Raw genomic sequence first — 6,459 nt, forward strand, 5'->3', positions numbered from 1 at the left:
GTCCTGAAAAAAAACAAGCCCTAATATGGCTTTACTGATGGAAAAATAAAAAAGTTATGGCTTTTGGAAGGTGGGGATGAAAATCTGAAAAAGAAAATCCAAAAACTGGCTGTGACGGGAAGGGTTTTAATCACCTTGTTTACATTTCAGGTAGGGTTTACTTTAAATGGTATTTATAACATAATTTGAGTTTTCTGTGGCTTTAGTATGTATGGTTATATTCATACATTACTGACCCGTAAATAACACAGAGTCCCATTGTTATCTGTCTGCTTACACCAGCAATATGCTCCCTGCGTAAACAATGCTTTAATAAGTGGAAAGCAATCGATAATGCCTCAGAAACATAATACTTCTCAGTAGTTCCTCTGTAGTTAATTAGTACATAATAAAGTTCAGGAAAGCGACAGGAAGCAGCTAAAATATCCTGTTGTGTGACACTCGATCATGCATCTTTATTATTATTTTTGCATGTGTGGAGTGTGCGGGACTGATATTAAGTGATGATGTGTTTGTGCGGAGGAACTGTGCATTGTTAAAGCGTGCCATGTATTTCCATGCTGTTAGACTTCTTTCCTTTTCCTGTCTGCCTTAGTACAACTGTTTTAAATCTTTCCTTGGATCGTATGACAAGAGCTGGAAATACGACAGAGTCTGAACATTGGGCTTCAGATAACAAAAAGCTTTAAAAAAAGAACACGAAGTATTAAAAAATTTAATTTGCTTTCACAAAATTCTACTTTATTTATTTTTTTCTCTAACATTAACATATTCCACATCATTGTACATGAATAATATTTACTCACATCAATCCATCTCAACACTGAAGATCAGAACCAAATCCATTCCTGTACCCAGGGTTGTCCTTAAAGGTTTGCGACTTGTGTGGTTGCATAGGGTGCATCACCTGTCACTGCTGAAGGGAGTGCCACTGACTCTATTGGCCTGAGCACCCCAATCTGACATTTCGTGCCCAGACCTATTGAAATGCAGCTCCGCAGAAAGAGCTACACCCCTAAATTATTGATTGGGCAGTATTATACGGGCACTTTATGATTGTATTATTTGGGCACTATATAATACGCAATAAAGGGAGAGGAATTCATGGAAGGTTCTCTACAGAGCACCAACCAGCTTAAAGAGGCTCTGTCACCAGATTTTGCAACCCCTATCTGCTATTGCAGCAGATCGGCGCTGCAATGTAGATTACAGTAACGTTTTTATTTTTTAAAAACAAGCATTTTTGGCCAAGTTATGACCATTTTTGTAGTTATGCAAATGAGGCTTGCAAAAGTCCAAGTGGGTGTGTTTAAAAGTAAAAGTCCAAGTGGGCGTGTATTATGTGCGTACATCGGGGCGTTTTTAATACTTTTACTAGCTGGGCGCTCTGAAGAGAAGTATCATCCACTTCTCTTCAGAACGCCCAGCTTCTGCCTGATCACTGCTGTGACGTCACTCACAGGTCCTGCATCGTGTCAGACGAGCGAGGACACATCGGCACCTGAGGCTACAGTTGATTCTGCAGCAGCATCAGCGTTTGCAGGTAAGTAGCTACATTGACTTACCTGCTAACGCCGAGGCTGCTGCAGAATCAACTGAAGCCTCTGGTGCCGATGTGTCCGACACGATGCAGGACCTGTGAGTGACGTCACAGATCTGCACTGTCAGAAGCTGGGCGTTCTGAAGAGAAGTGGATGATACTTCTCTTCAGAGCGCCCAGCTAGTAAAAGTATTAAAAACGCCCCGATGTACGCACATAATACACGCCCACTTGGACTTTTACTTTTAAACACACCCACTTGGACTTTTGCAAGCCTCATTTGCATAACTACAAAAATGGTCATAACTTGGCCAAAAATGCTTGTTTTTAAAAAATAAAAACGTTACTGTAATCTACATTGCAGCGCCTATCTGCTGCAATAGCAGATAGGGGTTGCAAAATCTGGTGACAGAGCCTCTTTAAGGCCAGCCCTGTCTATAACTATATCATTTTTAAAATCCAAATTGTATCACTTCATGATATATTATGTACAATTGGGAGTCTAATATGCAGTTAGGAGCAATATAGTAGATTTATTTATGAAAATATATATGAGGTAAAAAAAGAGGACATTTAAGAAGCAAAGAGGGACAAAAGGATTTGGATTACAAGTCGGGGCTGTTTCTCCATAAGAGGGACATTTGGGAGAAATGCCTTACCTCCCTATATCAGGCATACGTACACCCATACATGCTAGTGCGACTTTCACAGGAAGCCAGTTCACCTAACAGTATGTTTAGGAAGTATTGGAGGAAACCTTTTCAAGCACCAGGACCGGCTTCAGGTGTATGTGAGCCCTTGTACAACAGACTTTCCATGGGACAAGGCCATCTGTTTACTCCAACCTCATCTCGACAAGCGCCTTGATCAACTGTGTTTGGTACCGATACCAGCCTTAACCAGGAGATTATAGTTAACTTCATGGCTAGGCCAATATACATTTCAATTAAGTCGAAAATAATTGATGGACAGTGAATATACATTTCATAGAAATTACATATTACTGTACATGCTGGTGCTTTAAAAAGACCCCCCCCCCTCCCCCCAGCATGGAAACCTAGTCTTTACTGCTTGTACCTAGGGGTTCTAAAATGGGTGGTGACATCACAGTTGATGATTTGACAGATGATGTCACAGGTGGGTACTCAGTAGGCGGTGACATAGCAAAGTGTGCTAGACCTATAAATTGAGCTTCCAGAACCCGAAGCTGCCAGACAGTCATGATGGAGCATAGTAGGGGTAGCCCATGCCAGAGGTATGATGAATGAATTTTATGGCTCCATTGCAAGTGAGTTCCATTGCGGTTTGAGATCAAGGACGCAGATGTCATTGCCTTGAAATTGTTGGTGGCTCTACCTTCTAACAGAATCTCCGCAGTATAGAAGGGCATCATGCTGTAGAACCTCAGTACAACATTGTGTTGATGCAGGGTGGTAACTTCTGCCTGTTGTTATGCATGCACCTCAATACTTTCAGATTTTGCTTAGCAAGCTCTGCATAAAGAATTCATTAGAAAGACTCTGGAAAGTTAAAATTGATCGCTAATACATTTAAATCATTGTTATTATTGTCACATTGTCGTAAGTCCATCTTTAGGCTAAATGCACACGTTGCGGAATGTGGTGTAGAAAATCTGAATCAAATCTGCATGTAAACGCAGGTAGTTCCACAAGTAAAATCTGCACCTAATAGTGATTTTTTTTTAATGCTTTTTAGGTGTGGTTTTTACGTTTTGATGCGTAAATACATGTAGGGGCTTGAGAAAGCTTTGTACGCAAAACGGCTGTTGGCTGACTCTGTCTTCGTTTTTCCTCCACACCCTTTTTTACAAGCATTAAAGAATTTTCTACGTCAGACCGGGTGAGTGCGGCTTTTTTCTCTCTACTTGCATTGTGGTAAATATATATAGCCAGCCGTCTTTATCTTGACTTTTAACGCATTAAATACACAGTGGCAAGATCCTTTATCTTGACTTTTTCAATGACTTTTCAATGACTTTTTTTTGTGTGATATCCCGCTGCAGTAAGTTATCAGAGTCAAGATAAAGATGGCTACATCTGTAGGTGCATTTTTATGCTGTGGATTTTGGTGCATTTTTAAAAAAAACAAACAACTAATCAGATACAAATACGCACGTAATATGCATCTCGTGCATTTGGCCCCAGGGTCTTACAGGTTTTTTTCGTGGATCATTGGTTGATTGTTAAAAAAACATTAGTGTATTGGAGTGTAAGGCCTCATTCACACGACAGGGTCCGAGTGTCGGCCGGGAAAATCGGCCGTTTTTGGCCGATTTTCCCGGCCGGTTTGCATCCGATTTGCATCCGTTCCGATTCCGTTCCGGGCCGAGTTGCCGTTTTTACCGATTTGCATCCGTTTTTTTCCCTGTCCGTTTTAAAATCGTATGAATTTCATTTAAATTTGTTGCCACACACAGCCCTTTGTAGATAATGCCACAGCCCCCCTGGTAGGTAATGCCACCCAGCCCCCTGTTTGTGATGCCACCCAGCCCCCTGTAGGTAATGCCACCAAGTCCCCTGTAGGTAATGCCACCAAGCCCCCTGTAGGCGATGCCACACAGCCACCTGTAGGCGATGCCACACAGCCACCTGTAGGCGATGCCACACAGCCACCTGTAGGCGATGCCACACAGCCACCTGTAGGCGATGCCACACAGCCCCCTGTAGGTGATGCCACCCTGCCCCCTGTAGGCGATGCCACCCTGCCCCCTGTAGGTGATGCCACCCTGCCCCTGTAGGTGAAGCCACCCACCAGCCCCCTGTAGGTGATGCCACCCACCCTGCCCCCTGTAGGTGATGCCACCCACCCTGCCCCCTGTAGGTGATGCCACCCACCCTGCCCCCTGTAGGTGATGCCACCCTGCCCCCTGTAGGTGATTCCACCCTGCCCCCTGTAGGTGATGCCACCCAGCCCCCTGTAGGTGATGCCACCAAGTCCCCTGTAGGTGATCCCACACAGCCCCCTGTAGGTTGCACCCACCCCCCCCCCCCCTTCCAGGAGAAGTCACTGACTTCAATGTCCATATATGGACAGTGTAGTCACTGACTTCTCCTGAAGAGGAATTCCCTGCCACAGGTCGGGAATTCCGCTTCAGAAGTGAGTGACGTCACTGTGTCCATATATGGACAGTGTAGTCACTCACTTCTCCTGTAGCGGAATCCCCGGCCATAGAGTCGGGGATTCCGTTGCAGAAGTACGTGACTTTGCTGTGTCCATATATGGACAGTGTAGTCATGCACTTCTCCTGTAGCGGCATCCCCGGCCATAGAGTCGGGGATTTCGCTGCAGAAGTGCGTGACTTCGCTGTGTCCATATATGGACAGTGTAGTCACGCACTTCTCCTGTAGCGGCATCCCCGGCCATAGAGTCGGGGATTCCGCTGCAGAAGTGAGTGACTTCGCTGTGTCCATATCTGGACAGTGTAGTCACGCACTTCTCCTGTAGCGGAATCCCCAATCCCCGGCCGGGGATTGGGGATTCCGACTCCTACAGCGAGCAATAAAAGACCCTCCTCCTCCTCCTCACATGCACTCTGCACTGTGAGGAGGAGGAGAGAGAGTGCGCGAGCGACGGTAGACCCGGCCATCACTCGGGACACATTCCGGTGATGGCCGGGTATTACCCGGCCCCATAGACTTCTATGGGAGCCGGGCAGCCGGGCACCCGGCCGAAAATAGAGCATGTCCTATTTTTGACGGGCGGTTTTCCCGGCCGTCAAAAAATCGGTCGTGTGAATAGCCCCATTAGGGGTCTATTATTCCTAATGCAGCCGGGTGCCGGCCGATTTATGAACGCCCGGCACCCGGCCGGGAATCCCGGTCGTGTGAATCCCGCCTTAATGTACCTTTACATCTGTAGCCAATGTTTGGCAATTATGTTTTATTTACTATTTACTATGCTTTACTGTTTGCCACCGTTGAATTCTCAGTAACTAATGTGAAAACATTCATTCTGGCAGCATGTACATTCAATAAGGCCTCATGCACACAGCCGTGCCCGTAATCATGGTCTGCGTTTACGGGCATGGCCGGCCGCTGGCGTCCGCGGACAGGCAACCGCATTTTCGGCCCATGCAACCATACAAAGTATGGGAGCATTGTCTGTAAAAAGCAAAAGATAGGACATATTCTACATTTTGCGGAGGCTTTCTACGGCCCGGACACCTTCCTGCAAATATACGGGAAGGTGTCTGTAGTCAATAAAAGTGAATTGGTCCGTAATTGGAATTTTACGGTCGTGTGCATGGGGTCTAACAAAGGGACAGTTTTAAAATAGGTTGCTAAGAAGCTAATGTAAAAATGACAACCAACATGGCTGCACTTCCTGTTGTTACTTTTTTTTAAATGGCCGCTGCACCTGAAAACATACAAATAAATGAAACAAGATATAATTTAGAGAATTTAGGTGCTGCTCTAACTTCTAGAGTTACAACTTACGACTCTTATCCTCCCTTATTACATCCTCTCACTCCCGTCTGCAGGACTTCTCCAATGCTGCACCCATTCTATGGAAGTCACTGACCAGGACCATTGGACTTTCTCCCAGCATTCAGTTCTTAGTGTGCCTTGAAAACTAATTTCTTTATTTAAAAGATATGAATGGATAAAACTTGAATACTATGAAATTAACCCTAGTGTGCATGTGTATGTATGAGATGGAGACATTAGATTGTGAGACCCATTGTGGACAGGGACCAATGTAAATGGTGACAATCTGTGTACAGCCCTGCAAAATATGTTGGTGATATAAAAATAGGAAATCATCGAAATAATAGATAGTACAATTAGTAAGAACAGATGAGTATACCCTCCTTTGAGAAGTGGGAGTAGACTCGAGGCTTTGACTGCACACACATGAGTTCAATGTCTTAAAGCAGGGGTGGGCACACAATTTGGGTG

At 44.9% G+C, this 6,459-nt stretch overlaps 1 long non-coding RNA gene across 1 annotated transcript; it reads left to right on the forward strand.

Annotated features, from left to right (window-relative positions):
• The first annotated feature begins 2,757 nt into the window (after window positions 1-2,757).
• On the forward strand, window positions 2,758-6,127 carry LOC142740716 (uncharacterized). The gene is made up of 3 exons (XR_012880861.1): window positions 2,758-2,795; window positions 3,257-3,400; window positions 6,042-6,127. It is a non-coding gene; the product is annotated as an uncharacterized LOC142740716 (long non-coding RNA).
• Window positions 6,128-6,459: the final 332 nt, after the last annotated feature.

This window comes from Rhinoderma darwinii, chromosome 2 (assembly GCF_050947455.1).
Source record: "Rhinoderma darwinii isolate aRhiDar2 chromosome 2, aRhiDar2.hap1, whole genome shotgun sequence".
Classification (NCBI taxonomy): domain Eukaryota; kingdom Metazoa; phylum Chordata; class Amphibia; order Anura; family Rhinodermatidae; genus Rhinoderma; species Rhinoderma darwinii.